Source organism: Nycticebus coucang, chromosome 13 (assembly GCF_027406575.1).
Source record: "Nycticebus coucang isolate mNycCou1 chromosome 13, mNycCou1.pri, whole genome shotgun sequence".
Taxonomy (NCBI): Eukaryota; Metazoa; Chordata; class Mammalia; order Primates; family Lorisidae; genus Nycticebus; species Nycticebus coucang.
This window is the reverse complement of record NC_069792.1, coordinates 88,191,679-88,207,485: the sequence shown is the minus strand read 5'-3', so window position 1 is coordinate 88,207,485 and position 15,807 is coordinate 88,191,679.

The window sequence follows — 15,807 nt, the reverse complement described above, 5'->3', positions numbered from 1 at the left end:
AAGGAGGGAGGGTGTGGGGGGTTAAAGGATAGGCCTCACCTTTTGGAGGCAGGACACAAAAATAAGAGTGTCCTTATCTAACAAAAGCAACCAATATAACCTGTTTCTGTGTACCCTCAATGAATCCCCAACAATAAAAAATAACAATATAGTTCATTTTGAAATTGCTAAGAGTGAATTTCAAGTGTAGTCTATACAAGTTTCATATCTGTTCTCACTACCAAAAATGTTAAGTATTTCAGGTGACAGATAAATTAACTATCTTGATTTAGTTGTTATGTATTATAGTCATAAATTATAACATCACTTTGTACCTCATAATTTACACAATTATTAATTGTCATTTTAAATACCTGAAACATTGTCTGTTAACCAAACTATTCACGCTCAGAGTTGTTTATGTCATATATTTTTTTCTGAAGCTTTAATTGCAGATACCATTTTCTATATTAAGCATATAGTTCAGGTATTTCTTCCCATAATAAATTTTAAAACAATTTTAAAAAATAAATTGTCACTTTATAATAAAAATGTTTTAAGTATTCTGTTTAATAAAGTTAGAGAATTCTTTCAGTAGTATTTCCAACAAAAGTGGATAGAATTTTAAAAGTCTTAGTCATTAAGGGTTAAAGTAAGCTTCAGTTTTCTGAACAATATTATGAATGTGAGTTGCTTGGTTCTCTAACAATTCAGGAGGAATGATCTACTACTGACTTTAGATTCAAAATGCCTCTTTCCTTCCAAACAACACATAAATATTTAAGTAACAATTGCACTGTAAGTTAGTCGCTCATGAATCATTTATGGAATGTACATGGATTTGACATACCTATCGTACTTGAATTAGGAAGTGATAAGGTATTAAATAAAAAGTCCTAGAATTAAAAGTCTTGGACTCAAAACTCACAAGATTTGAAATAAAATCTGAAATTTCAAATGCTCCCAAGTTAACTAATTCTCACGTTATGCACATTGCATCTTAGGCACATTATTCCTCAAGGTACATATTAAATTTTAGGTGTGCAGAACATTTCCTCCCTTCATGTAGAAGCACAGAATGGTCTTACACATGGTGTGGCGCCAACTAAGCACAAGAATACAGGTGGGTGGAGGGAGGAGAAGGCATCCTTTGTGTTTGTTCTCTTCCCATGAAGATTTTGCTGCTTCAGCTTGCATTAGTTATTCAGTGCTATTTCTGGGTAAGTCCCTCCTCGTTCTACTATTATGGTTAAGACTGGAAAGCAACCAGGTTGTTGCAAGATTTCACGTGAAATAGTACAAATTAGAGCTGCACATATAACGAAAAATGCAAGACGAAGAAAGTCAGCACTTTTCTTTCACTGCACTTCAATAGTAAAAAATATTTTGAATATACTATGAAAAAGGTATGTTATAGCTTTGCCCATTAACCACATGTGGCCATTAAAATTTAGAATTAGTTAAAAATGAATTAAATTAAATATTCAACTTTTAGACACATGAACCACATTTAGAGTTCTCTCAATGGCTACACATGGCTAATGGCTACTGTGTTGGACAATGTATAGAACATGTCTATTATCACAGGTGGTTCCATCGGACAGGGAAGACTTAGGCAATTCATTCACTTAACTTGTCTGACCTCAGCTTCCTAATCTGCAAAAAGTGAAAAATAGTAATTTAGCTCTTAGTTCTAGCACAAGATTTCTGTGAGAGTCAAATGTCCATTAAAGTGCTATACAAAAGGTACACCAAGGTGAATTGCTCTCCCTACCTTAATCAAGGGAGGAAGCCTGCAGGTAAGAATCGTTTGCTCCATGTAAAGCATAGAACTTTGTTTGATGCATTGCCGAGTACTGCTATATTCCTGACTAGCAGTCTGGCAGAATGTGTGTTCTGAACTGGACTGGACTTCTCTTGTGCCCCACCTTACACCTTCTTGGTCCACATTTTCTATCCATTGTGAAAGTAACCAGCTATCACACAGAACAAACCAACAGCCTCTAACCTCAGCTGTACCCTATAACTCTTGCTTTCTGCCTTGGGGTTTCTATCAAATGGCCAATGTGAGATACTGAAAAAAACCTGGTCAGACCTTCTGGGTGCAGATGCAACTCTGAGTACAGAAAAGGGTGCACCTGGTCTAATAACCTTGACCAGTGGAGGATGGGAGGTGGTGGGTAAATATTCCTCTCATCTACCCTGTAGGTAGCAATTCTATACTGCAATCTACAAGGCTCCTCAGGAGATCCCAAACAGGACTGAGCCCCAGTTGCCCACATGCCAGCTTGATGATGCACCTGTTCATTTCCTGTTTCACTCTTTACAATCTTTCTTTCTCCATTCCTTGTGGAAAACTTCCCCAAAAGAAACTCTCTGCAAACCTTTGTCCTAGGTTCTACTTTTGGGGGGTGAGGGGTGGGATTCAGGTCAAGACAAGTTCTTGGGATGATTTCCTGCTTTTCATCTACACATTTTTCTCAAGGTCATTTGAGATTTGAAATTTAAACAGGTTACTTTAGTATTGCCTATGACTTTAGGCTGAAAGACAAATTAATCATGTCAATTAGTCTGGCAATTTTTACTACATCTGCAAAGAGAAATGAAGTTGTAGAGATGGGAAAAGGCAGGGATATGTAACAGTCTCCATGACATCCCAAGTACCTAACATGATCTTAACACGTTGACTGCCACACTATAAATTTGCTCCCTCTTGGAGCCACAATGTTTTATTTCAAAAATAGAATAAAAACTTTGAAAGCAAAATTATCATTTCTACTTTAATGAAATACTTGTTATTTTTAATTGTTTTCTGTGTCTGAGTCATATGCAATTCGCCTGGCACCAGAATCAGTTTTTACACTGCACACCTCATGAATTGGATGTGACTCACGCCTGACTTACTAAATTTGCTTCTACGCATTGAATCTTTTGTCATTCTACAAGTATTTAGTTGTGTCTGGAGTGGACCTTGGGTGGTCTTGGATGGCAACCTTATAAACTTACCCTCTAAGTATGTGCAACAATATCATGCCACTGTATACCATGGTATCAATTTTGTTTAATGAGCCTCCAGGCAAACGTTCAAGGGGAAATGCAAATCAGAAGTTATGGTAATCAGAGAACACAGTCCAGCAGGTGGGGCAGACTTGGGCAGGCTGGGAGAAGCAGGGAGATGGGAGGTGGGGGAGACATACCCATTGACAGCAAAAACCGTGAGCAGAGGTTCTGCATAAGACTATGGACTGTCCCACCTGCCCACCATGTCTATAAGCTTCACGAGGTCCTGGCTGAAAACTAATAAACACTAGTTGCATTTAACTCACACTAGTTACTGTGTTAAAGTCAGTGTGTTTTCTGTGAAGCGATGAATGTGTACCCAGAACTGTGTCTAGCAATAAAAGCTAATAGGAAATTTGCTTCTCATCCCCAAGTAGCTTATAGACAATACTAACATATGAGTTTTGATGTCAGAAATGTGAGTTTCTGGCTCTCCATGATCTCAAAGCCATGTTTGTTTCCGTCATATTCTATTACTGCTAATTTGAAGGTAGATTGTAAGCTCCATGAGGGAGGAACTGTGTCCTTTCACTCAACACTTTATCTCTACATGTAGGACAGAGCCTGCCTCATAGAAGGTGCTTGATAAATACAGAGGGTGTCAAAAAATGTATAAGAAAAGAAAAATCTGTATTGAAATGATAATATTGAATACATAGCAATAATGAAAGCTGAACACAAGTCACATTGAGCACCTCTTATAATTGCACAGTCAAACGTGACTTGAGTATTAAAATTTAGTAAGTTTCTTTTTCTTTTCTTAAAGTATGTATACATTTTTGGCACCCTCTTTATGTATCAATTTAATGAATAACTAAAATTTATTTATTTATTTATTTATTTATTTATACCCACTTCTGTTTTGTTAAGTATGCGGCAAGTAGTTTTCCCTTGGCAGGGATTTACTTTTTTTTTTGAGTTTTTACTTTGTGCTGGGCCAGGAGTTGGTAAACAGTCAGGGTGCCAAATCGATCTCATAGCCTGCTTCTATAAATCAAGCTTTATCGAAACACAGCCAAATAGTCATTTCTTGGCCATTCTATGGCTGCTGTTGAGCTATGCCGGCAAAGTCGAGCAGATGGGACAAAAATTATATGATCCTCACAGGCAAAAATATTTACTGTCTGGCCTTTTGCAGAAGAATTTACCAGTTTTTGCGTTGGGCCACAGGATGCTATAGATACTAAATTTTCTGTGTTCCATGACATGAAAAATGTTGAGAAGGTCTACATTAAACCCCTCCTGACTAGGAGCCATCATTCTAGAATACCATACACCAAAGCAGAAAGGATTGTTTGTTTACAGAGTTTGAGGATATAGAGGAGAGAGACCTAAGGGTGTACAGTACTTTGCATGATAAATGTGTATGGAATTCATGGAAGTCTCCCCATATTATAGGTGGGGAAACTGAGGTTTGCTCAGGAAAAATTATCTCATTGTTGCAGATATGGTAGTAATGGTCCCTGTCACACATCTAGTGAAAAGTGGAGGTGGATTCACACCTGGGCCCACCTGGCTCTGCACCTGGGCTGTCTGCCTTGCATCCTGCCACCAGGTAGCTGTGCTCTTAAGCTAGGCCTATCAACATTCTGGGGCTTACTTTGCAGAGACTTGGGAACTAATTGGATTGCTAAACTCATTTATTAATTTTGGAAAGTCCCACAACAGTGCAAGTTATAACTAGCAGCCACGAACTGAGAAGACCAGTTCAGTTTAACTTAGGTGGGAAAATATATTAAAAAAAAAATAGGGCTAATGTGAAGAACTCTTACAGTGGCTGAGCAATGTAATCAAATAAATTTTGTTTTATAGAGTGTTAGGCCCCCATTCCACAACTAGGTCAAAAATCACTTGAGTAAGACTTAAAGGCCAACTTGACCATAAAATCAAAATCAAATGAACTAAGTGGCAGAGACAAAGCTCACATTGCTTTTACACTAATATCCTCTATTTGAGCTGGAAAGGGCTTATCTCAATGGCTTCACCCCATGAAAACACTTTGCATGGGTTCTTTTTGTTTTTTTCAATATAGTAAACCTTATCTTTCTTTAACTCATGCTAAGTTTTTTTAAAAAAATTATTATTTTTTAAATTATAAGAATTCTACTCTTCCTTTGTTCATTTTTAAGTTCATGAGACATGCTGTTTAAAAACTTCTACACTTGGGTCATTCGTGACCTGCTGCCATATCATCAGGATTATCGTCAGAGCCTCAGTGTGGCTTTGAAACACGTGGTTTATTTTGACTTTCATGTTCTTACTTGCTCTGAGCTGCCCAAGTCATTCAGAAAAGGTGGTCTCGGGACATAAAGGCCATTTTCTTTCAGTAGTTCCCATAATTAATTGTTTTTTAATCAGTGGCAATGACTCTTTGGCAAACAACCCTGCCAAATATTTGCTTACTCCCCTTGTGAGCCATTTAGCTTTGGCCACTGAAACCACAAGGTTAGTTGCGGATACAGCATGATGAGATATCTTGGGAACACTGAGCTAGATCTTGATCTTTCTGGACTTCAGTGGGTTATTCATTAATTATAGAGGCTTTTCTGATATACTGTGGTTGTCATGCTCAAAAAGTTTGAATACATTTCAAGAAAAAAACCTTTTTTTTTTGTCAGTCACTAATTCATTTTTTTAAAAAATATGTACTATTTATTACATTTTCTGTTTTAAGTTCCAAGGCAAGAAGATGAGTTAGGCAGATCATGTTTCTGTCTTCATGGGTGTTCTAGTGCAGACAAACAGAAAATGTATAAGAAACAAGTAATACACCCTTGAACAAACAAATGCACAAGCAATTGGTGATAGATGCTGTGAAAGACATAAAGTGGCATGATGAGGATGAGAATGTGGTGTGATCCTAAAAGGAGAAGGTAAAGGAAGTCATCTCGAGTAGAGATCTGAGTGCTAAGAAAGAGTGAAGCACGTGAAGAACTGGTTGGGGTAGGGGTGAGAGTGTTCAGAGAGATGGGATAGTTAAGTACATAAACTGAGTAGATGACATTGTAAGTACAGAAACCAAGGTGTGAGGAAGCTTGGTAGGCTTGAAGAAAACAACCTCTGTGTGGGAGCTTGGAGGATAGCAGTTCATGGTCAAATATGAAGGGTAGGTAGGGGTCAGATAATGCTGGACTTTGATAAGTTGCATAAAGAGCATAGTCACCACCCATGTGCTAGAAACCTTTCACAGCACTGGGGGTATAACACACATGTGTAAAACACATTTGTGGACCAGATCAGTTGCCCTGAAGATTTCCCCTCACTGTGCATTCCCAGTTGTCACTATCTCAGCAGTGGCAAGACTTTAGTGTAGTCTGTGAAGCTCCATCCATCCCTCATACTGCCACCACTGAGGCTCCTGGGCTGCTAAGACTTGTCTGTCATCATCATATCCCCCATCCTTTCCTCCTTAGTTACCTTCATAGGCCACAGCTCCCAGCTAACCCTTTATTGATGAACATGCCTCTAAGCGTCCCAAATCTGACTGTATCCCTGCCTTTCTCTGCCCTCCTTAGGCTTTTGCCTCCCTGGAATTCATAGAGAACCATGAGGAATTCTCTACATTCCAAACTTCTCTCCAATGGTAGGAAGGTTACCTCCTTGATCTAAATGAAGATTTCTGTCCCCTGAAGAAGCTTCCCCCTTTGGTAGCTATTTCATCTCTCACACCCCAGATAACACAGGGCCTGAGGGTGAGGGAGTTATTCCCTTTCCCTCAGTTATCTTTTCCCTACTTCAAAAATCCCAGCTTCTTTGAAGCACATCATTAGATTTTATTGCCCAAAAGTATTTGCACAGAAAAAGTGCTTCCAAAGCGTTGGCTTTAATTACATATTTTATTGCTTTATTTTTGTTTTTTAGAACAGTAAGGAGAACTCATAAAGTCATAGACTCTGGAATAAAATTGCCTGAGTTGGATGCAGGTTTTGTCAGTTATTGGTTATGAGAATAAGAAAAGTTTAATTAATATATTTAAGACTCAGTTTCTTCATCTTGAAGGTAAGGATGGGGGTAGATGTGAACATTAAATGGGGTAATACACATGCACCACTTTCAATGGTGTTTGGCATATCATAAGTGCCATGCAAGTGTTTGTTATTATCTTATTATTATTAATTGATTGATAACTTGAGTTTTTGGCTTACTTTTCCCTCTGCTCCTCACTGCCTGATATCATTCTGGGCAATTCAGTGTCCCTGGAGGAGGTGGGATCTCTGTGACACTGACCTTTCAGACTTTTTGCCTCCTTAGCTCCAACAATTTCTTCCTCCACCCACCTCTGCACCCACTCACATGGTCATGCCTCAGACTTTGTCTTCTTCAGCAGCTGTGTCATCTCTGAGGTCTTGATCTCATACATCCCACTTACAAACATTGTTCACTGTAGCATCTGCCCCCCAGGGGCTGACATCATTGACCTTAAATCCTTTTACCCTTCTATCACTTTGTCACTATATACCCCCTCTCTTTTTTCATAATATCAATTCCCTAAAACCCCTCCCCACCATATCTTCCTTTTCTTTCTATCCTTCTGCCCTTCTTGGAAACAAAATATTGGATCAACCCAATCAACCACTTAGTCTGCGCTTGCTCCTCAGAAACTGAAAAAATCACGGTATTTCTTTGTGTAGCCACAAACTTCAGATGTGTACTCAGGTATCAGATAATCCTACATTTCTATGGTAAATTCACTTGCCCATTCTCTGAGATGAATATTCCACATCTTCTCTCTCCTGAAGTCTCTATAACCCCCCAAACCCCTCTCCACTCACTGATGTTCTAAGTTTTATACTTTACTGAAAAACTAAATTAAATCAGATATGCCCTCCAATTCCCTCTGCTGATTCCACCCTCTGTCTTTATCTGTGATAATTGAAGTTCTGTTTCTACTTCCCTGTACGACAAGCCGTTCTATCTCTCTTTGGATTTTATTCTTTTAACACTTTACAGTACCTTACAATTATCATTATTATTATCCCCCCTTTTCCCAGCACTGTCAATTTCTCTCTCTCTGTGGAATCAATTTCACCAACACGTGAGCATGTCTTAGTATCATTCGTCTTATAAGAGAAGTAAAATCCTTGACTTAAGCCCAGGTCACAATGCCCAATATCTTCCCTGCTCTCAACCTTTCTCCACCTTGGACCCTGTGTTAATGGGTTCCATGCACTCGGCTTTCAGGTTGGATTTGGTGAATGTGCAGTCCCTAAAGGAGACAAGAAGAAAGAACAAGGTCAGGGTATTTACTCCCTTAGTAATTGCCCTCTGAGCAGAGGGTTACTGTGCCATTCCTTGAGGTTCCCCCTGCCCTGTACACATCTTTATCCACAGTCCTTTTTTATAAAGAAACCTTCTTAGAATTATTCTAATTTGACAATCCATCTCTTTCTATTGGGATGCTCCTGCCAAATAAGAATAAGGTCATCTTCTAGCTATTATTGGGATCCTACCAAATAAGAATAAGGTCATCTTCTAGCTATGGCTCCATTTCTCTGGTGCCATGATATTTTGATTTTTATCACATTTCACTGGCTGTTCCTTCTTAGTGCCCTTTCTGGATATGTCTCTTCCTTAAATCTAACAGATCTGTATATGTCCAAGGACCCTAGGGCTTTGTCCTAACTTTTATCTCTTGGCCTCATCTACTTCATGGCTTGAGATACATTGTATATTAGTGACTTTCAAATTTACATCTCCAGCCAAAACTCCCACCCTGAGTAACATACATACCTATAACTGTAGAGCACGTACCTTCCTTTGGCATGTAATAGGCATCTCACGCTTAACAGGACCACAACATACCAATTATCCTATCTTCTTAGTCTCCCATAGGAATCTGTCTGTCCGCAGGCTTCTCCATCTAATTTAAGAATGCCATAATTCACTCAGTTTTCCAGGCCAAAAATCCAAAAATCATCCCTGACTTCTCTTATCCCATTATCTCACATTCATCTAACCAACAAATCTAATTAATGATGTCTCCAAAATATTCTAAATCCAATCATTTTCACCATCCCTACTGCTTTACCATCTTCTCTCGCTTGGACTCTTAAAATAGCTTCATACGGGTGGCGCCTGTGGCTCAGTGAGTAGGGCGCCAGCCCCATATGCCGAGGGTGGCGGGTTCAAACCCAGCCCCAGCTAAACTGCAACAAAAAAATAGCCGGGCATTGTGGCGGGTGCCTGTGGTCCCAGCTGCTTGGGAGGCTGAGGCAGGAGAATCACGTAAGCCCAAGAGTTAGAGGTTGCTGTGAGCCGTGTGACGCCACGGCACTCTACCCGAGGGCAGTATAGTCAGACTCTGTCTCTACAAAAAAAATAATAATAATAATAAAAAGAAATAAAATAGCTTCATATTTGGGATCCCTGAACTCACTCTTCACAAGTGATTCTGGACCTTGCAGTCAGAATGATCTTCCTAAAGTGTAAGCTTAGCTCTGTTTTAAATTCAGTGAAGCTCTCTCACTGCTGTCAAGAGGAAATCCAAATTTGTCACCATGATTGTGTGACCTTACATGTCTTGACCCAAGACCATTGACCTCTGTGGCCTTACTCTCTCTTCTATCGCTGCTCATTCACTAAGGTCCAGAAACATTGAACTTTCTTCTGTTTCTTGAATAATTTACATTTAATCACAACCCCTGGACATTTGCTTATGATTCTGTATGCTTGGAATACCTCCCTTCATCTCTTCCTGGCTTGCTTCTCTGCATTAAAATAGTATTCTCCCCCCCACTTACTCTCAGTCACATCACCATATATCATCCTTTTCACTGCATTCATCAATGCTTAAACTTACCTAATTACTTATGTGTGTCTATGTTGATTATCTGTCTCTTTTCACAGCTGAGAAGACAGTCACTCCATAAAGTTACCCCAGTTTAGGATTATACATGGACACATGTGTTTCATAAGTATTTGTGGAATGAATTAACAAATTAAATAATACAGCAAAAAATACATAGTTAAAATTCTGGTAAGTGCTCTAAATATAAGCAAAAGGGTATCATAGAAACTATAATAGAGGAGATTCACTTAAGACTGAGTAATCAACAAAGGACTTTTTGAAGAACTGACATTTAAAGTGAGACCAAAAAGTTGAGTCAGAGTAAGGGGGGTGAGGTGTTGGGGAAGAACTATCCAGACGAGGGAAGTGGGAGGTGTAGGGGATCTGAGGCCATGAGGAACTTGATGCATTAGAGAAATGAAAGGAAGCCAGTAGGGATTAAGTGGAGAAAGGGTGGCATGAGTTTAAAGGTCTCAAGTAGAGGCTAGTTGGCTGCAGGGCCCTACAGAAATGTGGTCAGTGTTGAAGTGAAGGCACAAAGGTAAAAATGCTCATTGAAGGATAGCTCCTGGAGCTGGAGCTGGAGGAGTGGAGTTCAAGTAAGGCTTTCCAGAGGCAGCAATATTGAGGCTGAGATATAAAGAACGTGTAGGAGTTACCGGAAGGATGGGAATGGAGGAAAAAGAAGAGTACACAGTAGGAAGGGAAATAGTCATGAAGCAAGAACAATGTCTGGAACCACAGGTATAGTGTGTCCAGAAAGGCAAATAAAAGAGGAAAGCTCTGGTAACTGCCTTGTTTACCTTTGTAACTCCAGTCCGCAGTAGGGAGTTAATAAATGTTTGTTGAGCAAATGAAAGAAAGAAGGGAAATGAAGGAAATGAAATTGTAGAATTATGTAGGGACCAGGCCAGAAATATGCTTTTGTCTTTACCAAGGGTATAACATTTCATGCAACAAGAAACAAGAAATAGTGAAGACTTTTAGGATAGAATTGACATTAGAGATGGAAAATCAGTCAATCCGGTGATTTCTCAGAAATTTAAAAGACTAGCCCATTTATTGACTGATGTAAGGAGAAATTTAGAATTCATCTACTTGATTCAATTCCAGACATACTCACAATTGGCTAAATATAATCTGTGACTCTTGAGTCTTATGGTAATTTTCCAGACTATATTGGAAACTCTATTCTAGGATTTGGACATGGAGTTGAATTCTAAGCAAAGGTTTCTATTGGGACAATTGTAAATTAAAACTTATTAGCTGTAAATAGATTATTATTTCCTATCATGGATTATTTTTGTTCCTAAATGTTTTTCAGGGTAATAATAGGGGATTTGAGCTAGTTCTGGTATTTCAAAAGTCCAACACATTCATCCTTGACTAGGCTGCATAATGATAATTAAATTTCAAGTTTCTTTAGTATTAGTGATTCAGTGTGGTAACATTGATGACTCTGACTGACAGTTTATATGGTGATAGCCTCTCTGCTTTGCAATGTCCCTGTGTTAAGATCTATACCTTTCCAAGCATCTTGGGAGAATCTGAGATCAATTTGCAGAAAACAGTAGCCACCAGAAATTTCTGAAAAAGAACTCATTGTAAGGAAAAGTTCACTCAAGGATCACAGTCAGTAGCAATGAAGATATGTTGAAGGAAAAGCAGAATCAGCACACAGAATCTTCTGGGTGGTCTTACAGCTTAGTCATTAGAAGCCAGGGGTTTAGAATGTTCCACCTAGCTTACTAATTTCCACAGTTACACAGTGGTTTGGAGCATCAGGTTCCTCACTGTAAGTTTGGAATAATTACAATTACGACACGAGTTTGTTCTACAAAGGAAGCTATGCATGAATACCATTGTTCTATGTTTTCCATAAAGAATAAAAAATGGAAAAAAATAATAAAAAATGGGTACAGCTTGCCCTCTTCTGCTCTGGCCTTCTCTGGTCTTCAATCCTTGCCCATATCCATAGTCTAGTCATCCTCCCACGCTTTGCTGCAATGGGACTGCACATGTGTGCTGCCCACTGAAACTGTACAATGAAGCAAGAGATGACACTGCAGTATAGGACCCAGAACCTGGGTGTTGGAGCCAAGGAACACAACCTGCTAAAAGCAAGGTGTGGTGGGCAAGAGTCTAAGATAATCTAACTCCTAATGATCCTCACTCTTAATAATCCTCTCCTGTTGAATGTGAACTGAAACCGTGAATATGGTGATGCCTGGTAAAAATTATTTTGTAGATGCAATCATAGGCCCTAATCAGTTGAGTAAATCAAGACAGAGATCATCAGGTGGGCCTGACATAATCACTGAGGACTTCAAGTCTGGATCTAACGATGAGAGGCAAAGAAGTCAGAGATTCAAAGCGCTAGAGGTGGTCAGCAGGATAGAGACTCTTCACAGGTGGTTAGAGGGAGCCATGGCAAGGAGTGCAAGTGTCCTTTAGTTGCTGAGAGTGGTCCTCAGACAACAGCCAGCAAAGAAATGGGAACTTCAGTTCTATAGCAACAAAGAACTGAATTCTGCCAACAAATTGAATAAACTTGAAAAAAGCATCCCATGCTCTGATGAGTTTGAGTTTGGCAAAGATGATGATTTTGACTTTCTAAGACCCTAAATGTAGAACCCAATCAGGCTATGCCCACACTTCTGACCTACATAAACAATGAATTAGCAAATAGGTATTGTTTTAAACTGATAAATTCACATTAATTTGTCTTGCAATAACAGAAAACTAGTATGCATTTGCCTACATGAAGTTTCAGAGTAATTAGGAGCATAAGAAAATCTCACTTGGTACTTTCTGGTACTTGGAAGGGCTTCTCTATGGAATTCTCCTAATTCAAGTAAATTCCCCTACAGTAATGAGGATCATGAAAAGCTATACTCATTGACTATCCCCCAATCTGACTAGTTTTGAACGCCTTTGTTAAATGTGCAATTGTTACACATATCAAATGTGTATCGTCGTGCAGAAGACAAACACTACACTTAATAGTGGGTAATGGAGGAGAGTTTTATAAAGTGAGTTTATGCAAAGGTTTCACAAAATAAAAATAGAATATACAGTACCCCAAGTTTCAGCAATGGCAGTGAACCTAGAGGAAGGATTTCCTGCTGTCTAGATCTCTTCTCCGACTGGCTTCCTTCCATGGTGTATGGTTCCCAACAGCTTTCTCAGTAAGGGAATCTGGTAGGCAATATTTTGCAAATTTAAATGTCTAAAAATACCTTTGTCTCCTCATATACTTGAAAGGTAGTTTAGAGGTTATGGGATTCTGGGTTGGAAGCCATTTGTGATTAGGTGTTTGAAAATATTATTATTGAAAATATTATTCCATTGTCTTCTAGTCACCCTTAAATCCAGTTCTAATTCTATAGCCTTTTAAGGTAATTTTTATTCCTTTATTGCAACTTTTAGCATATTTTTATCCTTAGCATTTTAGATTTTGCCATAATGCCCCATGGTGTGAGTCTTTCTTCTTTCATTATGAGGGACATTTGTTAAAACCCTGTTAGTTCAGAAACTCATATATCTTGGTTCTGTGTATATAATTTTTAAAAAATTCCTAGATGATTTCTTCTCATCTATTCTCTATTATTTTTCCCCCTAGAACTAACATTTTTTGATATTAGATATCTAGGATTGTCTGATTTTCTTACCATTCTCCAGTATTTTCTGAACTTTCTCCAGTATTTTCTATATTATCTTATTAACTTTTAATATTAAAATTTCTGAAGAGTTCTTGAACTTAATACTCTAATCACTCTCTTTTTCTCTTTCTCTCTCTTTGCATTTTAATGTGTGCTTTCACACACACACACACAAAATCCAAAGAAGTTATTATTCTTTAAATGTTTATTTTGGTACCTACTTTTTACTTTCAAGATTTTCCTCAATTATCTTATGATTCTTAGCACTCCATTAATAGGTAGATTGGGACACTGCAAAGTTAATTGAGGTTCTGTGTGTGACTGGGCTTGTCAACTGGTGGCCCTCATCATGAAGTGATGGCTTCTGATAGTATTTGGAGGTTATTTTTTTTCCACCTGAGATGGATAATTTCCCTGGAGGAGAATTCTCCAGTGTCATAGCTACATGACAGTGTTTGGAAAGCACCATATATATTATTTTTTAAAATACATATTTGACTTAATTTCTTTATTCTGTGTAACTTCTCAGACTCTCAGCTGGGTCTGATTATCTCCAAGTCTTTGGTTTCTCCCATACAACCTCATGCAGATAATAAATGTTCTGTGCTTGCCAGGTTGGTAAAGAAGTAGTTGTTTGACTAGTAGGACTAGTGAGTGAATCTATGATTCTAACCTCTCCCTACCAGTATTTTCAATCATCTTTCCATTTCTTCTCCTTTCAGATATACTTGGTGCCAATAAACCACGAGTCTTTCTGAGTCTCCTGGCATTAACTAGCTTTTGACTCCCCCAGGGTGGGCCTGTGTTTCTGCTTGCTATATTTGGTTGAATTGGCTGCCTGTACCCTTCTGCTTCTCATAGTTAAAAATTTAGTTGATATTTCTCAACTAATGTCATTACCTTTCCATTTATCTTTGTTCTTATATGTTTGTATCTAATTTATTCCTTTATGATCATTTTATTGTTTTGCATAAAAGAACAGAATAAAAGCATAGATTTAAGCTGCCATGCCTAACTGGACGTTTTTTGTGCTAACATTCTTAGGTGAATTCTCTCATTCAATTTTCACACCACTTTTAGGAACTAAAAAGCTTCTTCTTCTTTTTTTTTTGCAGTTTTTTTTGGCTGGGGCTGGGTTTGAACCCACCACCTCCGGCATATGGGGTCAGCGCTCTACCCCTTTGAGCCACATGTGCCACCCTATTACCAGCTTCTTAAAGGAGGAGAAATAAAACACAGATATTAGGCATGTTGCCACCTTCACCCAACTGGTTGGCAACAGGGCTGAGATTTAAGCTCGTGCTGGTCTGACTCCTTTCAGAAGCCGCATTTTCATTTTTCGGCAACTTCTCTGTTTAACATATAATATTTGAAATCATGGAGTCTTACTTTTATTATTTTTCTAAAGTTATATTCTTATTCCATGTTTTAAATATTAGAAAACCTTATTTAAATTTCAGTGATTTGCTATCTTTTTTCTTGGCTATAGATCATACTGCTTCTTAATTTGACAAATGCTTGAACTATCTGGGATGAATATTTAATTCTCTTTACTCCTAGGAAGTACCCTCTCCTGGGGTCTGTGTCCAGCATCTATAACTCAAGGTAATAAAGATGCTTATTTGAGTAAGTTTGGGGGGAAGAGTGTCATTGATTTGGGGTCAGTGGACTCTCATTTTAGTCCGACACCTATCTGATGATTGCTGCATGACATTAAATAATTCATGCAAACTCTGAGCACTAGCTTCTTGTCTGTACAGTGGGTTAATTATTCTCATCCTTTTTTTCATTACTGTATATCACAAGGACACATTTTTTAAAAGGAAGGGAAATATTCTATAATTCTATGACAGTTTTGTCAAACTGTCATTCATTTATGTCCATCAAAATTTTGACCACATCCATATATCACCTGAACTTTTATTCAGCAAATATCTTTTTCTTAAGTTAACTTATTTATTTTGCTTAAACAAATTTATTTATAAAGGGAAATTTAAGGGAAAGAAAAGATAAGGACATAATGTAGGAAGGATGGCTCAGTGGATGATTTTGAGAAGAGCAGACAGGAATAAATCTTGGGCTGAGGACCAGCATTTCAGTGTGTTGAATCAAGAAATAGATAGAAAATGAATTCGTGGAATAAGTAAGAGAGAAGAAGGAAGAACCAAGGCAATAGGTTGACCCATTCCAACCTGAGAAGAAGGGTTCATCTAGGAAGGGGTAGAGCTTCTGATTGGGTGGTAGGAAGGGAGCCAAAGGTGGGAAGAGGCTGTAACGGAGGCAGCAGAGATGGGGGCTTAAAATATTTAACTTAAGGGC